This window comes from Lemur catta, chromosome 11 (genome assembly GCF_020740605.2).
Source record: "Lemur catta isolate mLemCat1 chromosome 11, mLemCat1.pri, whole genome shotgun sequence".
Classification (NCBI taxonomy): domain Eukaryota; kingdom Metazoa; phylum Chordata; class Mammalia; order Primates; family Lemuridae; genus Lemur; species Lemur catta.
Window position 1 is genome coordinate 82,701,469 of NC_059138.1, and position 23,899 is coordinate 82,725,367.

A 23,899-nucleotide genomic window follows, 5' to 3' on the forward strand; every position below is an offset into this window, starting at 1 on the left:
TTGTACATTGACCTCATAAACTGCCCGTTTTGCACTAAGGCAGTAATTCTTGAAAAGCACCAACAGAAAATGGAAAGGGTAAGGGCAGGAAAAGCAGAGAGCAAGGCCAGCTAGTCAACCTACTATTTTTCAAAATTACAAGGAAAAGTATTCATAGAATTAAGTCTTTTTTTTTTTTTTTAATTTCCAGGTGTTCAATTGTTTTGAAACTGCTCAGAGATTGCATCAAAGAAAAGGCCCTTCTTTTATCATGAACACCAGGGCTTCTACGTTACCAATTTAGGAATATATTTCTGAAAGGAGGAAGCACCTTGGTAACTGAAAATCCAGCTGTGGCAAATGTACTTGAGAAATGTGAACAAAGGTCTCCATTGTCAAAAAGCCACTTACACTATTTGGCAACCAGGGCAATGCCAAGTGAGAAAGTATGTTCTGTGATGACTTATTATCTTTCCTAGAATAGCAGAGGAAATCTGTAGAATTCTGTCTCCCAGGAAGTAATATATTCCTTATTTAAACTATGTCATGAAAAAAAAATCCATTTCTCTGATATGTTGAAAGAAGAGCCTCTTGGAGGCTGTTCTGAAATCTTATGCCAGAGTCAGCTGAGTGCTTCCCTTAGTACACATGAGGGGTCCAGTTTCAAGAACTGAGGACAGGGCCTGATAACCCCCTGTCCACTTCAGATCCACTCTGTTCCAGCCTAAATCCCATGAGCAGACACGGCCTCTGCCCCCAAGGGTGAAGGTATGAATGTGCTCACAGCGGGCAACTGTCCATACACAGCCGCTCCCAGCCCCCAGCCCAACTAGGAAGTACAACAGGGCTGGATGAAAATTATGTTTGGAAAGGGCTTGTTTTTTAAGTAAGAATTAGAAGTTATTACTACATAGACCTGTCCATTAAACTCTGCACCTATTGTAGATGGACTCATGCCCACTCAGTTTCTTTTTCTTTTTTTTAACTTTTTTTAAATTTTAAAATATTAGGAAGGTATACATGTTTTTGTTACATGGGTCACTTTTGTAATGCTTGAGTCATGGCAATAAATGTGTCCATCACCCGGATACTGTTCATTGCACTTGTTAGGTAGGTTTTTCCCCATCCCCTTCACTTCCTTCCCCTCTGCATGATTTCCAATAACTTTTACTTCCCTCTGTACCCATTTGTGTCCATCAGTTGATTCCAATTAATTAGAAAGTACATGTGATGTTTGTTTTTTTCCATTCTTCAGGTACATCACTTAGGATAATGGCCTCTAGCTCCAACCAAATTGTTGCAAAAGACATTAATTCATCCTATCTTGTGGCTGAGTAGTATTTCATGGTATACCTATACCACATTTTGTTAATCCACTTATGAATTGGTGGGCACTTGGGTTGATTCCACATCTTTGCAATTGTGAATTGTGCTGCAATAAACATTCACACACATGTGTCCTTTTGGAAAATGATTTCTTTTCCTTCAGATAGATACCCAGAAGTGGGATTGGTCCATCAAATAGTAGGTTTACTTTTAGTTCATTGAAGAATCTGCATACTGTTTTCCATAGAGGCTATGATAATTTGAAGTCCCACCAACCATGTATAAGCATTCCTTTCTCTGTGCATCCATGCCAGCTTCTATTAATTTTGGACTTTTTAACAAAAGTCATTCTAACAGGGATAAGGTGATATTTCATTCTGGTTTTAATTTGCATTTCCTTGATGATTAATAACATAGGCATTTTTTCATTTTTTTTTTTTTTTAATTTCAGCTCGTCATGGGGGTACATAAGTTCAGGTCACATACATTGTCCATGTCCCGCCCATCCCCCCGAGTCAGAGTCCCAAGAGCGTCCGTTCTCATTCTCCAGACAGTGCGCCTGGCACTCATCATGTAGTCATACCTCCATCCCCTCCCCCCCCCCACCTCCCCGGGTCTGCACCTTCAAGCATGACCATTCCCCAGAGGGTGTGCAACGCACTCATCATGTAGGCATACACTCACCCCCTCCCCCCACCCCCCATCCCAGTCTGATATCCAATTGGTATCCTTCCCTGATGTACATTTAGGTGATGATCAGGGAAACCAGTTTTCTGGTGAGTACATGTGATGCTTGTTTTTCCATTCTTTGGATACTTCACTTAATATAATGGGTTCCAGCTCTCTCCAGGAGAACCAAAGAGATGTCGTATCATCATTATTTCTTATAGCTGAGTAGTACTCCATGGTATACATATACCACAGTTTACTAATCCATTCGTGGATTGATGGGCACTTGGGTTGTTTCCACATCTTTGCAATTGTGAATTGTGCTGCTATAAACATTCAGGTACAGGTGTCTTTGTTAAAGAATGACTTTTGTTCTTCTGGGTATATGCCCAATAATGGGATTGCTGGATCAAATGGTAGGTCTACTTGAATCTGTTGAAGGTATCTCCATATTGCTTTCCATAGGGGTTGCACTAGTTTGCATTCCCATTCATTTTTGTGTGGCCATTTGTCTATCTTGTTTTGAAAAGCTTTTGTTCATGTCTTTGGCCCACTTTGTAATGGGGTTGTTTGTTTGTTTCTTGCTTATTTGCTTGAGCTCTTTGTGGATTCCTGATATTATCCCTTTATTAGATATATAGTTTGTAAATATTTTCTCATATCATGTAGGTTGTCTGTTTGTTCTGTTGATTATTTCCTTAATTGTGAAGAAGCTTTTTAATTTAATGAAGTCCAATTTATTCATTTTTGTTATTGATGTAATTGCCATTGGGGTCTTAGTCAAAAATTCTTTGCCTAGGCCAATGTCTAGAAAAGTTTTTACTACATTTTCTTCTAGCATTCTTGTGGTTTCATGCCTTACATTTAAGTCTTTTATCCATCTTGAATTAGTTTTTGTGAGTGGTGAGAGATAGGGGTCCTATTTCATTCTTCTGCATGTTGCTATCCAATTTTCTCAGCAACAATTATCCAATAGGGTTTCTTTTCCCCAGTGTGTTGTTTGCTTTGCCAATGATCAGTTAGTTGTAGGTAAATGGTTTTATATCTGGGTTCTCTGTTCTGTTTCATTGGTCTATATCTCTATTTTTGTACCAATATCATGATGTTTAATTATTATAACCTTGTAGTATAGTTTGGAGTATGGTAATGTGATGCCTCTAGATTTCTTCTTTTTGCTTAAGATTGATTTGGTTATAAAGGCTTTTTTGTGGTTTCAAATGGGATGTAGAATTATTTCTCTAGGTTTGTGAAATATGATGTTGGTGTTTTGATGGTGATTGCATTGAATGTTTAAATCACTTTGGGTAGTGCAGACATTTTAACAATGTTGAATCTACCAATCCATGATGATGATATTTTTTCCATTTGTATTTGTCATATGTGGTTACTTTCCTCGGTGTCTCATCATTCTCCTTGTAGAGATCTTCACCTCTTTGGTTAAGCATATTCCTAAGTATTTTTTTTTCTTTGTGGTTATTGTTTATGGTATTTTTTGAACCCTGAATGCCATATATTATTTATTTATTTCAGAATATTATGGGGGTACAAACATTTTGGTTACATGTAATGCCTTTGATTTGACTCAGCTTTACAGTTTTTGGTATGTAGAAATGCTACTAATTTGTGTACATTGATTTTGTAACCTGAGACTTTGCTGAATTTATTTATCAATTCCAGGAGTCTCTTGGCAGAATCTTTGTGGTTTTCTAGATACAAGATCATATTGTCAGCGAAAAGCAATAGTTTGACCTCCTCTTTCCCAATACAGTTACCCTTTGTTTCTTTCTCTTGCCTGATTGCTCTGGCTAGGACTTCCAGCACTATGTTAAATGTAAGTGGTGACAGTGTGCGCTCTTGTGTTGTTCTAGTTCTTACGGGCAATGTTTCCAACTTTTGCCCATTCAGCATGATGTTGGCTATGGGTTTGGCAAATATGGCTTTTATAATTTTGAGATATATTTATTCTATACCTAGTTTGATGAGGGTTTTCATTATGAAAGGGTGCTGGATTTTGTCAAATACTTTCTCTGCATCTATTGAGATAATCATGTGGTCTTTGTTTTTGCTTCTGTTTATGTTGTGAATCACATTCATTGATTTCAGTATGTTGAACCATCCTTGCATCCCTGGGATAAAGCCCACTAGGTTATGGAAGATTCTTTTTTTTGATATGCTATTGAATTTGGTTTGCCAGTGTTTTACTGAGGATTTTTGTATCTATATTTCTAAGGGATATTGGCCTGTAATTTTCTTTTTTTTTTTTTTTTTTGAGTCCTTTCCTGACTTTGGTATCAAGGTGATAGTGGCTTCATAGCCTGAGTTGGGGAGAATTCTCTCCTTCTCGATGTTATTGAATAATTTCTGTGGTATGGGTACCAGGTCTTCTTTGTAGGTCTGAAAGAATTTGACTGTCAATCCATCTGGTCTGGGGCTATTTTTATTGGAAGATTTTTTATTACTGCTTTGATCTCACTGTTCATTATTGTTCTGTTCACAAATTGAATTTCTTCCTGATTGAGTCTTGGGAGGTTGTGTGTTTCCAGGAATTTGTCTGTTTCCTTTATATTTCTAGTTTATATGCAAAGAGATTTTCATAGTATTCACGGATAATGTTTTGTGTTTCTGTGATATCAGTTGTCTCCTTTTTCAATTCTGTTTGAGGTCATTTGAGTCCTTTCTCATTTATTCCTGGGTCTGTCAGTTTTGTTTATCGTTGCAAAGAAACAACATTTTATTTAGTTGGTCCTTTATGGTTTTTTTTTTTATTTTGATTTCCGTTTCATTTGATTCTGCTTGGGCCTTTGTTATTTCCTTTCTTCTGCTGGTTTTTCCTTTGGTTTACTCTTCCTTTTCTACTTCCTTGAGATGTCACATTATATGGTTAATTTGTGAGCTTTTTGATGTAGGCTTTTAAGACTATTAATTTCCCCCTGAGGAATGCTTTTGCTAAATCCCATAGATATTGATAGCTTGTGTCCCCTTTGTGGTTCAGTTCAAGAAATCTTTCAATTTTCATCTTAATTTCATTTTTGACTCAGCAGTCATTCAGCAGCATGTTTTTTGATGTACATAACTCTGTGTAGGTTTGAGTGTTTCTCTTGCGATTGTTTTCTAGTTTTATTCCACTGTGATCTGAGAAGATAAATGGTGTGATTTCCATTTCTTTGAATTTACTTAGACTTGTTTTGTGGCCCAAGATATAGTCACTCTTGGAGAACATCCCTTGTGCTGATGAGAAGAATGTATATTCAGTAGTTGTTTGTTAGAATATTCTGTAAATGTCTATTAGGTCCATTTGATTTACAGTCTGGTTTGAGTCCATTGTTTCTTTATTTGTTTTCTGCTTTGATGATTTTTCCAGCTTTGACAGTGGGATGTTGAAGTCCCTGGCAATTACGATGGTGTTATTTATATCTTTGCTTAGCTCTAGCAGAATTGCTTTATGAATCTGGGAGCTCCTGTGTTAGGGGCAATATATTTAGGATTGTTATGTTTTATTGTTGAATTGCTCCCTTTGCAATTTCTAAAGGGAAAAATTTGTCTTTGTCTTTGTTTACCTTTGTTGATTTAAAATAAATTTTATCTGATATAATAACAGCTACAACTGCTCTCTTTTTATTTCCATTTGCGTAGAATATTTTTTCCATTCTTTCATGTTGAGTCTGTGTGTGTCCTTGTGGTATAGACTTTTTTCCTGGGGACAGCAGATACTTGGGTTGTGTGTTTTTCTTTTCTTTTTTTTTGCATTCACCCAGCCTATGTATTTTCAATGGAGCATTCAGGCCATTAACATTGGGTGATAGAATTGATATATGGGATGGTGATCTGTTCATCATGTTGGGTAGTACCTTATTGCTTTGTTGGTCCTCTTGTGCTATCATTTTATAAAAGTTATGAATTTTATTTTAGGGGTTATTTTACAATGGTAGATATTTATTTTGCTGATTCATATATAATACAGTTCTGAGTATTTCCTGCAGGGCTGGTCTAGTCATGACAAATTTCTTCAGTGTTTGCTTGTCTGGAAAAGACTTAATTTCTCCATCAATTGTGAATCTTAGTTTTGCAAGATGCAAAATTCTAGGCAGGCAGTTGTTCTGCTGAACAAAATTGAAGATGAGGCCCCAATCCCTTATGGCTCATAAAATTTCTGCTGAGAAGCCTGCAGTTGTACTGATGGGTATTCCTTTGCAGCTTATATAATGCTTTCATCTTGCTGCTTACACAATTTTCTCTTTCATTTTGACTTAGGCTGTTTGTTTATTATGTGTTTTGGAGATGATCTATTTGTTATGAATCTTCCCAGTGTTCAATATAGTGTTTAATGTTCAACTTGTATCTGTATGTCTAAATTTCTGGCTATGTCTGGGAAGTTTTCCTCAATGATTTCCTTAAAATAGGTTTTCCATGCTTTTAGTTCTTTCATCTTCACCCTCAAGGATACCTATAATTCAAATATTTGTACACTGTACAGTGTCGCATATCTCTCTTAGTGATTGCTTGGACTTTTTTTATACTCTTCTCTGCCTCTTTGAATGACTGGATTATATGAAGAGCCTTGTCCTCAAGCTCTGAGATTCTTTCTTCGCCTTGGTTTATCCTGTTGTTAAAGCCTTAAACTGCATTTTGAAACTCCCTGAATGACTCATTTTTTAAAAATTCTATTATTTTCTTTCATATGTTGTATAGCTCTCTAGTGACATTTTTAGTTTTTTCATCGATTTCCTGAAATATTTTTTTGGCTTCTTTTTGTTGGTTTTAAACTGTCTCTTATTTGCCATCCATAATCTGAATTCCATGTATGTCATTTCAGCAATTCTCTTGTAATTAGAGTCCACTACTTTAAATCCATTGTAATCCTTTGGGGTGTTGAACATTTTGTTTTTTATGTTTCCAGGGTTACTTTGGTGGCTTCCTCTCATCTGGCTCCTGTTCTCTTAGCTCTGGGTTAATAGAATGGCAAGGAACCACTGGAACTCTCCTGTTTATTTAGGGAAACAGGAGGACACTATGTGGTGCTTTAGTGTCCTACCCTGGAATACTGACCCATCAGAGGAGGGGCATGTGCACTGAGAATGTATACAACAGTGATTCAAATTTGACCTATTCCCCTGTGATTGTCATAATTTGAGTCAGTGCTGGAAGTTCTTGGTGTGGGGTGAAGTGTTGTTTCCCAGCTCGTTGTTGGAAGTTTGAGTTGGGGTAAGGATATGACCATCTCCATGGTAGTTATAGGGTATTGCTCCAGCTGGGGTCACCCAAAGGAGGTGACAGTGACAACTGAATGAGTCTATTTAGGCAGTGGTCCTGGGTGACCAGGTTATGGGCATTTGCTTGAGCCAGGTCCAGGAATAATGGCTGCTCGGGGCTGCGGGTGGTTCCTGGTGAAGCGTTGGACCTTGGGGAGGTTCTGCCAGCCCAGTGGCAGTAGTAGAGAATTAGTCATGGACTCTTGGGGCCCAGGAACAAATCCGGAATCTTGGGGGTGGTGTCTCAGACTTGGCAGGGGCTCTGGAGCTACAGGGGCAAAACCTCTGGCTCAGGCACAGTGAGAGCCTCAGGGGCATTTTGGGGGATTATGGCACAGAGTGGCACAGGTGGAGGGCTCTTCCACGAATATGGAGACTACTAATTCCCAGTTGCACAGGCAGGAGGTTGTTTCAGTTGCCCAGGGACTTCAGAGGTGGGCCAGGGTTGCTGGTTTCCTGAGGTTCTCCTTCCCCATGCTTACACAGTAGCACAAGGCTTCCCAGGAGGTGCCTGTGGTATCTGAGCTTCTTCTTCTGTTCAGATCCCATGCATGAGGGAGGGGTGCTCAGCCCCCAGTCACAGGGCACAGCACAGGGAACTGTCAATTCTGTCTGCTCCTTCCCCTGCCCAGCAGAGATGATGCAAAGGCTACTGCTGGAAAGTTAAGCCCCGAACAGACCTGGCACCATGCACAAGAATAAGCAGGATAGCGTTAGCTGCAGAAAAGATCAGCAACTACCAGCTCTCTGCTGACCCTGCTTTCCATGCTGTGTCTCCCCAATCAGTCCAGAGGTCTGCAGTGGAGGAGGGAGACCCCTCACAGCTCGAGCCACCTGAGACATTTATTCCTATCCTAAAAATGGGTACTCCTGAGAGCTGCCTCTATTCTGCTCTCTTCCCCTCCCCCCAGCAGTGTGAATTGTATTGGGACCCCCAGATTAATCTCTGAGATAGTGGGTGTTGCTTGTAAGTAAGAATCAGCCAGTCCCTGTTTTTTTTTTTTTTTTTTTTTTTTGATTCAGTAGATGCTGTAATGGGCTGTGCAGTTGTTCTCCCTGTCAGTAGTTGATGCCTGCAGGAAAGAGCTAACTGTAATTTTGTCCTGTGGTGCCTGTAATTGGCTCTAGCCCATCAGGAGAAACACTTAAATGTCCTGGAGAGTGGGAGGCACCCTGGAGCTCCCAGGAGATTGCCTATTCCCCACAACAGCAGAGGTGGGTGGAGGTGTGAGGCTGGGTGGTCATAGTTCAGGAGAGCCTACCTTAATGCTCCACAGAGGTAGGTCCTAGAACTGTCTCAGCAAAGATCAGAGGTCAGCTCCCAGGTCCTTGGGGAAAGCATCAGGGAAGGGGGCTGATGTGGCCTTACCAAACTCGAAAGACTGCTGATGGGGAAGGGGCCATCTGTATTTCACCAACAGGCTATTGGGAGTGAGTTTTGCTCTTCTCCCTCCTCCCCTCACCTACAAGTCTCCTACTAGTGTCTGCTTGCAGACAGGCACCCAAACTTTCTGAGCTTGCCAGCAATGGTGACTTGGGTTGGGAAATTCCTTGGCCCAGGAACCAACCTAGTCTGAAAGCTGGCTTTCCTGTGGGGGGATGGGTAATCAACCACTTTGCTGCAGCTCAGATTCACACTGCATACTCTTGTCAGTTCTGCCCACATGGGCTCCCTTTGCCTCTCAAGTTTACTTCTCAAATCTTCCCTCTGTGTTCCCAAGTGATCCTACCGAGTCTTGGGAGTATGGGATCTGGCCTGTAGGGCCATCCCTGGAGCCCCAGAGATCAATCCCTGAGAATGCCAGTGAGAAGCATTCTGGTCCTGAGTCACCCCCAGGTGAAAGGTGTGGATCCTGTTTCAGTCTTCAACATGGGCTATGCAATTTTCCTAGCACCATTTACTAAACAAGGTTTCTGTTCCCCAATGGATGTTTTGTTCTGCTTTGTCAAAGATTAGATGGCTATAGGAGGATGGTTTTATATCTGGGTTCTCAGTTCTGTTCCATTGGTCTATGTCTCTCTTCTTGGGCCAGTGCCATGTTGTTTTAGTTACTATAGCCTTGTACTACAGCTTGAAGTTTGGTAAATTGATGCCTCCCAATTTGTTCTTTTTGTTTAATATTGCTTTTGCTATACAGGGTCTTCTCTGGTTCCATATGAAGCATAGAATTATTTTTTCTAGATCTGCAAAAAATGATGTTGCTATTTTTTTTTTTTTGAGACAGAGTCTTGCTCTGTTGCCCGGGCTAGAGTGAGTGCCATGGTGTCAGCCTAGCTCACAGCAACCTCAAACTCCTGGGCTTAAGCGATCCTACTGCCTCAGCCTCCCAAGTAGCTGGGACTACAGGCATGCGCCACCATGCCCGGCTAATTTTTTCTATATATATTTTTAGTTGGCCAGATAATTTCTTTCTATTTTTAGTAGAGACGGGGTCTCACTCTTGCTCAGGCTGGTCTTGAACTCCTGACCTCGAGAGATCCACCCACCTCGGCCTCCCAGAGTGCTAGGATTATAGGCATGAGCCACTGCGCCTGGCCGATGTTGGTATTTTAATAGGGATTTTATTGAATCTTTAGATTGCTTTTGGTAGTATAGACATTTTAACAATGTTGATTCTGCTGACCCATGAGCAAGGTATGATTTTCCACCTCTGCTACATCCTCTGCTATTTCCTTCTTCAGTGTTTCATATTTCTTCCTGCAGAGGTCTTTTACCACCTGAGTGAAATTTATTCCTGAGTGTTTCATTTTCTTTGTTGCTATTGTAAAGGACATGGAATCTTCGATTTGGTTCTCAGTTTGACTACACATCCATTATTTTTGTTTTTGTAATTGCATTTGGGATCTTATTCATAAATTCTTTGCCTAGACTGATATCTAGAAGAGTTTTTCCAACATTTTGTTCTAGAATTCTTATAGTTCCATGTCTTACATTTAAGCATTTTATTCATCTTGAATTAATTTTTGTAAATAGCAAGAGATAGGGGTCCTATTTCATTCTCCCACATGTGGCTATCCAATTTTCCCAGCACCATTTACTGAACAAGGTTTCTGTTCCCCAGTGTATGTTGTCTGATTTGCCAAAGATCAGTTGGTTGTAGGTAAATGGTTTTATATTTGGATTCTCTGTTCTGTTTGAGTGGTCTAGTCTCTATTTGTGTACCAATACCATGCTGTTTTGGTTATTATAACAAATCAGGGTAATTGGGGTATCCATCACCTCAGGCATTAATCATTTCTTTGTTTTAGAAACATTCCAGTTCCATTCTTTCCATTATTTAAAAGTATAAACTAACATGTTGTTGATTATGGTCACTTTTTGTGCTATCCAATGTTGTTCATTCTATCTATCTAAATAGATCTGTCATATATGACTTTATTGTATTGAGGTAAGTTCCTTCTATACCCAGTATTTTGAGAGGTTTTATCATCAAGGGATATTGAATTTTGTTGATTTTTTTTCAGCATCACTTCAAATGATCATATTGTTTTTGTCCTTCATTCTGTTGATATGACATTCCACATTGATTGCTTTTTATATGTTGAACCATCCTTCCACCCCTGGGATTAATCCCACTTGATCACAATGAATAATCTTTTTACTGTGTTGTTGAACTTGATTTTATAGCATTTTGTTGAGGATTTTTACATCTATGTTAATAAGATGCAGGGAGTTAGCTATGCTCCCAGTAAAAATTTGGGTCTCTTAGGCAGGGGTTGTCACAAAGGTTAAGAAAATAATAAAAAATAATATAATAGAGAAATAAAAGAATACACAGAGATGAAAGTACAGTTTTATAAAGAATAGACTTATGAAAGAGAGGGTCTCGGGAGACCCCACAGCATTCCCATGAGCTGTGAGGCCACAAGTGAAGTTTCACATCAATATTCATGGGTACAGTGATCAGTTGCCAGGGGTAACAGATTTATATAATAACAGGTAGTTAATTTTAGGTTAAACGTCTTCCAAAAGGCTTCTAGAGATCCCTTAATTAACTCTATCTATGTGAACAAATGGTTACAAAATCTTTCTAAGACAAACTTCTAAGTTCTAAGATAAAGTTATCACTTAGCAGAAAAGTTAAACAGAGATATAGTGGCTCCATATTTCTTTATCTACTTATTGTGGATTGAGACAGGCAGTCAGGAATCAAGCAGGAACTGTCCTTTGGGCTAACTGATTTTAGAGCACAGGTGTCTGTCTGTTGGGTGGGCACTCTTTGATCAGCTCTCATCCCATGGCTCCATGCAAACCTGCCTTGTTGTACAAAACAGGTGAAAGCCACGGGATTGAGACTGCAGTGTCACCTTGAAAAACAGCTGCTACTGACCTGTGAGATGCCCTCCTGAGGAGGGGCATCTTTTGATATATGAACTAACATGTTCACGTATTCCTTCAGGATAAGCCCTGCAAAACTCCTGAAATCATTTCTGTCTCTATATAGCAATATTAATCTATGGAGCAACATATCTATGGGGCAACAATCAGAGATATTAGTCTATAGTTTTATTTTTTTGTTTTGTCTTTGTCTGGTTTTGATATCATGATGATAATGCCTCCTAGAATGAGTTTGGGAGTATTCCCTCCTCCTTGGTTTAAAGAGGAAAAGAGACAGAAACAGAGAAAAAGAAAGATAGGAAGACAGAACAATGAAAGTATGAAGAATCAAAGGGAAAGCACACCTCCAAAGGTGTGTGCACATCAACTAAATTCAAAACATGAAAATGACAGAAGAAAAATTTTGAACACGGATTATAAGAAAACTCAACAATATGTGAGAAAAATTGGGTAACCAGCACAAAGAAACCACAAAAAATCCAGGAATTAGAAGAAAAATTAACTAAAGAAATTGAAATATTAAAGAAAAATCAAACAGAACTTCTGGAAATGAAGAATTTATTGAAAGAATTACAAAACACAGTGGAAAGCCTCAAGAACAGGGTAGATCAAACAGAAGAAATAATCTCAGGGATTGAAGATAATAGCTTCCAATTAAACATGTCAGTCACAGAGATAGAGCAGAGAAATAAGAGAAAAGAGCAAAGGCTACAAGAAATGTGGGATTATGTGAAGAGGCCTAACCTGAGAATCATAGACATCCTGAGGGTGAAGAAGAAAATGCACAAGGGTTGGATAAGCTATTTGAGGAAATAATAGAGGAACATTGCCAGGCCTTGCTAAAAATCTAGATATCCAGGTACAAGAAGCTCAAAGGACTCCTGTGAGATTCATGGCACACAGGAAGAAACCATGACACACACTCATCAGACTGACCAAAATAACCACCACAAAGGCCCTCCTACGAGCTCTACGGTGAAAGAAGCAGCTAACCTACAAAGGAAAACTCACCAGAACAATGACAGACTTCTCAACTGAGACCTTACAAGAAAGAAAGCCCTGGGGCCCCATTCTCACTCTTCTCAAACAGAATAATGCCCAGCCTAGAATCTTGTAGCCCACAAAACTAAGTTTTGTATATGAAGGAAAAATAAAGACCTTTTCAGACAAGCAAAGACTGAAAGAATTCATCAAGACAAGACCCATCCTCCAGGAAGTACTCAAAACATTATTACAAATGGATCAGCACAATAAACAGTCACAAATGTAAAATCATCCAAAATCTAAAGGTCAAAGGTCAATACCACAATGACTCAAGAGAGAAAACAAAGCAACAAAGTTCAACTCAACAGGAGGAACGGAAATCTACCCCATGTACCAATTGTCTCAATAAATGTGAATGGCTTAAACTGACAACTAAAGAAACATAGGCTGGCCAGATGGATAAATACACATAAGCCATGTATCTACTATCTTCAGGAAACACATATAAACCATGAGGATGCATTCAGACTCAAAGTGAAGGGATGGAAAACAATATTTCAAACAAATGGAAGCCAAAAAAAAAAGCTGGCATAGTGGTTCTGATTTCAGATAACTTAATCTTCATAACAACAAAAGTAATGAAAGACAAAGAGGGTCACTATATAATGGTGAAGAGTACAATTCAACAAGAAGACATAAAATTCTAAATATTTATGCATCTAACTCAGGCACACCCAGATTCATAAGGCAAATCCTACTTGATCTAAACAAAATGATAAACAGCAACGCTGTAATAGCAGGAGACTTCAACACTCCTTTGTCAGAACAGGACAGGGCCTCCAAACAGAAAATAAACAAAGAAACAATGGACTTAAACAGAACTCTAGAACAAAGGGGCCTGATTGACATTTATAGAACATTCTATCCCCAAACCACTGAATATGTGTTCTTCTCATCAGTTCATGGGACATTCTCTAAGATTGACCATATACTAGGCCACAAAGCATGTCTCAAATAATTAAAAAATTCAGCATAATTCCTTATGCTGAATTAAGGAAGAAATCAAGGTGGAAATCAAAAGATTCTTTGAACTAAATAATAAAGAAGACACAAGTTATCAAAATCTATGGGACATTGCTAAAGCAGTCCTGAGAGAAAAATTTATATCCATAAATGCCTACATCCAAAAGACAGAAAGATCACAAATAAACAATCTAATGAATCATCTCAAAGAAGTGGAAAAGGATGAGCAAACGGACCCCAAACCCAGCAGAAGAAAGAAATAACAAAGATCAGTGCAGAACTAAATGAAATTGATAAAAAAAATTGATAACACAGCCTCCCTAGGCTCAAGTAGGAAGAAATAGAATTCCTACAAAGACTAATATCAAGTACGAAAATTAAAACAGCAATAAAGAAAACCTTCCTATAGAGAAAAGTCCTGGACCAGATGGTTTCAAACCCAAATATTACCAGACCTACAAAGAAGAAGTGGTGCCTATCCTGCAGAAATTATTCCACAACATCGAGAAGGAAGGAATCCTCCACAAAACATTTTATGAAGCCAACATCATCCTGATACCAAAACCAAGAAAGGACGCAACAACAACAACAACAAAAACTACAGACGAATATCCCTTATGAATATAGATGCAAAAATTCTCAATAAAATCCTAGCAAACTGAATTCAGGTGCTTATCAAATAATCCATCACAACCAAGTGAGCTTCATCCTAGAGATGCATGGATGGCTAAACATACGCAAATCTATCAATGTAATTCAACATGTAAATGTAAGGAAAAACAAAGATCATATGATCCTCTCAATAGACACAGAAAAAGTATTCAACAAAATTCAACACCCTTTTATGATAAGAACGCTTAACAAACTAGGCATAGCCAAGACTTACCTAAAAATTATACAAGACGTATCTGACAAAACAACAGCCAACATCATACTGAATGGGGAAAAATTGAAAGCATTCCCACTTAGAATTGGAACCAGAAAAGATTGCCCTTTATCACTGCTTCTATTCAACATAGTGCTGAAAGTCCTAGCCAGAGCAATCAGACAGGAGAAAGAAATCAGAGGCATCCAAATGGAGGCAGAAGAGGTCAACCTATCGCTCTTTGCTGATGATATGATCTTATATCTAGAAAACCTCAAAGATTCTGTCATGAGACTACTGGAATTGATAAACAAATTCAGCAAAGTCTCAGATTACAAAATCAATGTGCAGAAATCAGTAGCCTTCCATTACGCCAACAACAGTCAAACTGTTGAACTGAGAACCAAATCAAAGACTCAGTAACATTCATAATAGCAACAAAGAAAGTAAAACATCTAGGAATATATTTAACTAAGCAAGTAAAAGACCTCTATAGGGAAAACTATGAAACACTGAGGAAGGAAATAGCAGAGGATGTAAACAGGTGGAAAACCATACCATGCTCATGGGTAGGCAGAATCAACATTGTTAAAATGTCTATATTACCCAAAGTGATCTACAGATTCAATGCAATCCCCTTAAAACCCAACATCATTTATCACAGATCTAGAAAAATTAATTCTATGCTTTGTGTGGAACCAGAGAAGACCCTGTATAGCAAAAGCAATCTTAAACAAAAAGAACAAATCGGGAGGCATCAATTTACCAGACTTCAAGCTCTACTACATGGATACAGTAACCAAAACAGCATGGTACTGGCACAAGAACAGAAACATAGATCAATGGAACAGAACTGAAAACCCAGATATAAAACCATCCTCCTACAGCCATTTAATGATAGACAAAGCAGACAAAAAATACACTGGGAAAAGAATCCTTATTCAATAAACAGTGCTGGGAAAACTGGATAGCCACATGTAGAAGACTGAAACAGAATCTGCACCTTTCACCTCTCACAAAATTCAACTCATGGTGGATAACAGACTTAAACCTAAGGCATGAAACCATGAGAATTCTAGAAGGAAATGCTGGAAAAACTCTGTAGACATTGGCCTAGGCAAAGAATTTATGAAGAAGACCCCAAAGACAATCACAGCAACAAAAAAAAATAAATAAATGAGACTTGTTCAAATTAAAAGGTTTCTGCACAGTCAAGGAAACAATCATGAGAGCAAACAGACAACGTATAGAATGGGAGAAAATATTCACATTACACATCTGATACAGGGATGATAACTAGAATCTATATAGAACTGAGGAAAATCAGCAAGAAAAAAATCAAACAACCCTATCAAAAAGTGGGCAAAGGACATGAAGAAAAACTTTTCAAAAGAAGATGTACTAAAGGCTAACATACATAGGAAAAAATGCTCAGCATCTCTAATCATCAGGGAAATGCAAATCAAAACCACAATGAGATGTCACTTATTCTCAGTGAGAATGGTCTTCATCAAAAAGTCCCAAAACAATAAATGTTGGCATGGATGCAGAGAGATAGGAATACTCATACATTGCTGGTGGGACTGAAAACTAGTACAACCTCTGTGGAAAGTAACATGTAGATACCTCAAAGAACTACAAGTAGAACTATCATTTGATCCCACACTCCCATTACTGGGCATCTACCCAAAAGAACAGAAGACATTCTATAAAAAAGACATCTGTAGTAGAATGTTTATAGCAGCACAATTCACAATTGCAAGGATGTGGAAACAACCCAAGTGCCCATCAATACATGAGTGGATTAATAAAATGTAGTATATGCATACCATGTAGTTCTACTCAGGCACAAAAAACAATGGCAATATAGCACCCCTTGTATTATCCTGGACAAAGCTGGAACCCATTGTACTAAGTGAAGTATCACAAGAATGGAAAAACAAGCACCACATGTACTCACCATCAAATTGGGATTAACTGATCGACACTTAAGTGTATATACAGTGATAACCTTCATCGGGTGTCGGGCAGATGGGAGGGGGAGAAGGAAATGGGTATATACACACGTAATGGGTATGGTGCACACCATCTGGGTGATGGGCACGCTTAAAGCTCTGACTCAGGTGGGACAAAGGCAATATACGTAACCTAAACATTTGTATCCCTGTAATATGCTGATATAAAAAAAAATTTAAAAAAGTAAATACGAAAGAAAGGGAAGGAAGGAAGGAATCTCAAAAAGCACAGTCTAGTCCTAGAACTAATGATAATTATAATTTTGCTCATACTGTTATACATAAAATGAACAAAAAACATTCCCAGCCATGATTTCAGAACAATGATTGCTTAAAAATAATCCAGTACAACTAACCATCCACAATGCTCTCCATAAAGTCTCCATATACATATAAAACCTCCAGGCCCTTAAGTGTCTCAGGAAGCAGAGAGAATGGACCTCCATAAGCCCCTAAAAGAGCTGAAAGGAGCATGTTTTCAACCAGAGTGCTGTTCTAAAGCCTGGAAAAGGTACCTCAGTCTTCAGGAGAGTCCTGGAGGTTGGGTAGGGGCAGAGTACAGATGATGACAGGGGAGTGGGATGGAACAGGGGTTGTTTAGCCTTCAACTCAGGTTTATGTTTGTACAGAATTCAGTGAAGTCAGAGCAGGAAGTGAGACAGGGGCTGGTCTATATTGTGTACCAGGAGCAGCCACAAGCAAGGTTTTTATTGTGGCATAGTGCAGGTCTGAATCACTGTGCCCTACCCAGGCGGCACAGTAATACACACCGGAGTCACTTGCTTCCAAACGTTTCAGATGCAACTTAAAACTCTTGTCTGTGACTTTAGAAGCATCATATTTATCTGACCTGGTTCCTGAATCGAACTCCTTCTTTGAGTAAGAAGGTTCATAGTAGAGAAGGCGTCTTGGGGCCATGTTCTCTGGGAAGAAGTACCAGTGGATATACGTGGCACTTTGTTTAATATCACAAGAGATATCGACAATTGAGCCAGTTTTCCCGAAGATTGACTTTATTCTCCCTTCAGAGTTGCAAGATATCTGACTGGCTGCAATGAGAACAAGAACAAAAAATAATAAGGAATTCCTTAGTATGGCACCTAAGGTGCAAAACAAAGAAACTCCATGAGCATTGATCAATGCAACATACTTACCAGAAAGCAGGAAAGCTAGAAGTAGGGCTAGAGCCCACTCCATGCCTTCTCCTCTTGGATCTTATAAGGAAAGTGACCAAATGATAAGAGGAGCAGAATACCCCCTGAAAGCTCAAATCCTACTCAAAAAGGAAGTGATTCTTGGGACAGAAAGCCATAGGTGGGAGCTGGTCTTCTTGACTGAACCAGAGACAAAGAGAAGTGACTGAAGATCTATCTTAATTCAAGCTATTCAGCCAGAAGGCGTGGGTGCCTGGGCGGACCTGCAGAGGCCCTGCCTCTCTGCTTCAAGCCACTTCTCCAGTGCCCTCCTGTGGCAGCTGACAGCAGGCCCTCTCCAGGAGAGAAGGCAGGAGCATGGCAGGAAGCTGACCCTGGATGTAGCAAGCCTGGGCCCTATGGAGTGAGCAGTCCTGAATCAGCTTCAGCCCCCTGCACTCCAGAGTTTTACACGTTACAGCTGCTGCCATGATCATGACTTTTGCTGAAGCTTCTTAATTGTTGCTCTGAATCACCTTCCCTTGTACATCTGTAAGTACACTTTGAGGACATCACTACCAAATCTGAGAAGGCTTAAACTTGCTTGATTAAAAAGAATTAGATTCAGGTATGTCGGTCTCCATTTGAAGCTACTCAAAGGTAAATGGGTCTGTGTGTGTGCATGTGTGTGTATGGTGTGTGTGTGTGTGTGTGTGTGTGTGTGTGTGTGTGTGTGAGAGAGAGAGAGAGAGAGAGAGAGAGAGAGAAAGTAATGCAAATCCTTTTGTTAGAGAATTTCTGTCCATTCTCAATCAAAATCATGCTGTAAAGGAGGATTATGAGATTTAATCAAAAAATAAATGACTAAAAAGTACATGATGCCATGCCAGGCAAAATTTAATACAAACCTAAACTAAAAAGGTATTTGTTGTTTATCTGAAATGCCAATTTACCTGGGCATCCTATATTTTGTTTGGTAACCATACCCTCAAAAATTACATGATATATGCAAGATACTTGGATTGAGAGCTGGATTAAAAGGCAGTATATTAGATTGATGGTCTAATTAGAGTAATGCTTATACAGATTTCCCTCCAGCATTTATGAAATATGTTTAGATACATGATTATAATCCTCACAATAAGAAGTAGAACAATGTCCCTCTCAGTGTTTGTTTTGTCCTCTCTTATGTAATTCATCTGCTATCATAACAGCTGGGAATGAGAAGGGTAGTGGACTCTGGTTGGTCTCACTTTGTCGCCGGGACCACATGTGCCGGGATATGAGGCTGCATCAGGAGCAGCTCTGAAAGCTGAGCCCTCCAGGTCCTTATGTAGGGCACAAGCTCAAGTTCAAAAATGAGAGAGGAGAGAATTGCCATCATACTAGAATGCAAAGAAAATTCTTCAGAAAGAAATAGAAGAAACTAACTCCAATGTAGCTAAAAGAACTATAGAGTTACAGTAATGAAAAGAGGGCAATACTGACACTAGAATGTAAAGCTTTATTGAACACAGTGGAAAATCGAGAAGGAGATTCACTTATATATCTTGTTTTATCATATTATCAGTTAGGTCAGTTAGGAAGTAGTTGATTATTCAATAAATTCTCTTTTGTGAATTGATGCACCATATGGAAAAAAAATACCATTGACTTACTGCCTTACTATATACCAATAGAGATTTTGGTGATTGATTTGCATATTTTGAACAATCCTGGCATCCCTGAGATGAATCTCACTTGATCATGATAACTAATATTTTTAATGTGTTGTTGAATTTGATTTGTTAGTATTTTATTTAGGATTTTTGAACCTATGTTCATCAGAGGTTGGCCTATAGTTTTCCTTTTGTTGTGTCTTTTTCTGGTTTTGATATCAGGATGATACAGACCTCATGGAATGAGGTTGGGAGTATTCCCTCTGCCTCAATCTTTTGGTATATTTTAAGTAGGATTTGTATTAGTTCTTCTTTGAATACTTGGTAGAATTCAGTAGCAAAGCCATCAGGTTCTGGGCTTTTCTTTGATGGGAGGCTTTGTATTACTGCTTCTATCTTGTTACTTATAATTGGTTTATTGGGTTTTGGATTTCTTTGTTATTCAATCTTGGGAGGTTGTGTGTATCTAGGAATTTATCCATTTTTTCTAGGTTTTCCAATTTGTTGGCATATAGTTACTCACAGTAGTCTCTAATGATCCCTTCAATTTCTGTAGTATCAGTTGTAATGTCTCCCTTTTCACCTCTGATTTTGTTTATTTGGGTCTTCTTTCTTTTCTCAGTCTGGCTAAAGATGTGTTAATCTTCTGTGTCTTTTCAAAAACACAGCTTTCCAATTCATTGATCTTTTGTATTTTTTCCTTTCAATTGCATTTATTTATGCTCTGATTTTTATTATTTATTTTCTTCTACTAATTATGGGTTTGGTTTGCTCTTGTTTTTCTACTTCTTTGACATGTATCATTGGCTTGTTTATTTGAAGCTTTTCTACTTTTCTGATGTAGGCATTTATTGCTATAATCTTTCCTCCTATTACTACCTTTTCTGTATTCCACAGATTTTGATATATTGTGTTTTCATTTTCATTTGTTTCCAGAAATTTTTAAATTTTCTTATTAATCTCTTCATTGATCCTCTGGTCATTCAGGAGCATATTGTTTAATTTGCATGTGTTTGTATAGCTTCTAATGTTCCTTTTGTTATTGATTGCTAGTTTTATTCCATTGTGGTCAGAGAAAATACTTGATATGATTTCATTTTATTGTAGTTTTTCGACTTCCTTGTGGCCTAAATATGAACTATCTTTGGGAATTATTCATGAGTAGCAAAGAAGAACATGTATTCTGCAACTACTGGATGAAACATTCTGTAAATATATATTAGGTCCATTTGGTGTATAGTGCAGATTAATTCCAATGTGTCTTTGTTGATTTTCTGTCTGGATGATCTTTGCAATGCTGAAAGTGGAGTGTTGAAGTCTCCAATTGTTATTGTATTGAGGTCTATCTCTCTTTTTAGCTGTGATAATATTCATTTTATATTTCTTGGTTCTCCAGTGTTGGGTGGAGTTCTATATATATAGAACTGTTATATATTCTGACTGAATTGACTCCTTTTTTTATATAATGATGTTTTTGTGTCTTTTTACAGTTTTTTTTTTAATTCTATGTTATCAGATACAGGTACACCTAATTCTACTCTTTTATGGCTTCCGTTTGTATGGAATAACTTTTTTAATCATTTTATTTTCAGTCTATATGCATCTTTGTAGGTGAAGTGTGTCTCTTGTAGACAACAAATAGATGGTTCTTGTTTTTTTTTTTATCATTTTGTCTATTCTGTGTCTTTTGATTGGAAAATTTAGTCCATTCACTTTTAATATTATTATTGATAGGTAAGAACTTACTGATGCCATGTTGTTATTTCATTTCTGGTTGTTTTGCAGGACCTAACATTTTCATATTGCAGTTCTAATAAAATTTCAAGGTGTAAGTAACCACAGGCTTTTAGAGAACAGAAAACAGGGAAATATCTGTGATGTGTTTTAATTCAAAAAACCAGGAAGAGAGAATGTAACAAAGGACAATTGTGGATCCATCTTCTTTAACCATAGGTGCAAAACTATTCAAATATTAAAACTATTCAAATATTAAAATCTTGCTTATAATAATGTGACAAAGTAGAGGTTATCTTAGAAATGCAAAGATATTGCAACAGTGGATAATCTACACTTTTAAAAGGATAACAAATTTTCATTTTAATAAAAGCAGAAAAGTCAGTCAATACTGATTCATGATAAAAAAGTAAATCCTGGTAAACTCAAAACAAAAATTAAAACAGAAATTTAATACAGGTCATCTTCTAAAAACTTACAGCTATTATGATGAGATATCAGAAGCATTTCCATTAAATTTAGAAATAAGAAAATATATTCATTATCATTGCTAACATTCACATATTAATAGTTCTTGAGAATCTGAAGAGCCCAAAGTAATAAGGTAAGAAAAAAGTAGCACTTGAAAAGAAGGAGATGAAAGTGTCATTATCATTATATGCTGTCCATAATAGTTGTAATTCAGAGAATGCCATACAAATTAATATGATAAAAAATTCAGCAAACTTAGGTTTTGTTTTTCTTGTTTCTCCTTTTTATTCTTTCAAAGTATTACATAAGTACAAATATTTTTAGTTACACAGATTGCTTTTATAATGCTAAGTCTTGGTTATAAGTGTGCCCTTCACCTATATAGTGTTCACTGTACCCATTAGGTAGGTTTTCACTTGTCCCCTCCTCCCGCATCTTCCTTGGTTGATTTCCATTGAGCTTTACTTCCTCTATGGACATGTGTGTTCATTGGTAAGTTACAATTTAATAGTGAGTACATGTGGTGCTTGCTTTCTCATTATTTGGATACCTCACTTAGGATACCCATCTCCAGTTCCATCCAAATTGTTGCAAAGACATTAAGTCAACCTTTTTCATGGCTAGGTAGTATTCTATGGTGTACATATACCATGTTTTGTTAATCCACTCATGAATTGATAGGCATTTGTGTTGATTCCACATCTTTCCAATTCTGTGTTGTGCTGTAACAAACAATTGAGTATAGATGTCTTTTTGATAAAATAAATTATTTGCCATTGCGTAAATATCCAGTTGTGGGATTGTTGTATCAAACAGTAGGTTGACTTTTATTTCTTTGAGAAATCTCCATATGTTTTCCACAGAGGTTGTACTAATTTGCAGTCACACCAAAAGTTTATAAACATTCCTTTCTCTCTGCATCCATGGGAACATCTGTTTTTTGTTTGTTTGTTTGTTTGTTTTTTGACTTTTTATTAATATCCATTCCAACAGGGGTAAGGTGATATTTCATTATGGTTTCAACTTTCATTTCCTTGAAGGTTAATGATTTGAGCATTTTTCATATATTTATTGGTCATTTATCTGTCTTCTTTTGAGAAGCTTCTGTTCATGTCTTTTGCCCACTATTTAATGGGGTTGCTTGATTTTTTTCTTGCTGATTTGCTTGAGTTCTTTGTAGATTCTGGCTATTCATCCTTTATCACATGTATAACATATGAATATTTTCTCCCATTTTGTAGATTCTCTATTTGCTTTATTTCTTTGGGTACATAGAAGCTTTTTATTTTAACCAAGTCCCATTTATTTATTTTTGTTGTTGCTGTGATTTCCTTTGGATTTTTCTTCATAAATTCTTTGCCTAGGCCAATATCTACTAGAGTTTTTCCAACAATGTCTTCTAGCGTTCTTATGGCTTCATGTCATATATTTAAGTTCTTTATCCATCTTGAATTAATTTTTGTAAGTGGTGAGACATATAAATCCTGTTTCATTCTTCTGCATGTGTATATCCAATTTTCCCAGCACAATTTATTGAATAGGTATTCTGTTCCCCATTGTACATTATTGTTTGCTTTGTCAAAAATCAGATGACTGTATGGGAATGGTTTTATATCTGGGTATTCTGTTCTGTTTCATTGGTCTATGTCTCTATTTTTCTGCCAGTACCAGGCTGATTTAGTTATTATATCCTTGTAGTATAGTGTGAAGTCTGGTAATGTGATGCCTCTTAATTTGTTCATTTTGCTAAAGATTGCTTTCACTATTCAGGCTTTCTTCTGATTCCATATGAAGTGTAGAATTATTTTTTCTGAATCTGTGAAATATGACATTAGTATTTTGATGGGGATTGCACTGACTCTGTAAATCACTTTGGGTAGTATGGACATTTAAACAATGTAGATTCTACTAATCCATGATCATGATCTGAATTGTTTTTATCATCAGTGATTTCTTTCATAGAGTTTTGTAGTTCTCTTTGTAGAGATACTTTTACCTCCTTGGCTAAGTATATTCCTAGGTATTTTATTTTCTTTGTAGTAATTGAGAATCATATTATCTTTGATTTGACTCTCAGCTTGACTGTTATTGGTGTATATGAATACTATGGATTTGTATACATTAATTTTATAACCTGAGACTTTGCTGAATTTATTTATCAATCCCAGGAGTCTCTTGGTGGAATCTTTGGGGTTTTCTAGGTATACAATCATATTGTCTGCATAAAGTGATAGGTTGGCCTTCTCTTTCCCAATTTGGATCTCCTTCATTTCTTTCTCTTGTCTGATTGCTCTGACTAGGACTTCTAGCACTATGTTGAATAGAAGTGGTGACAGTAGGCATCCTTGTTTTGTTCCAAGTCTTAGTAGGAATGCTTTCAACTTTTCCCCATTTAGTATGATGCTGGCCGTGGGTTTGTCTTATGTGGCTTTGATAATTTTGAGATATGTTCCA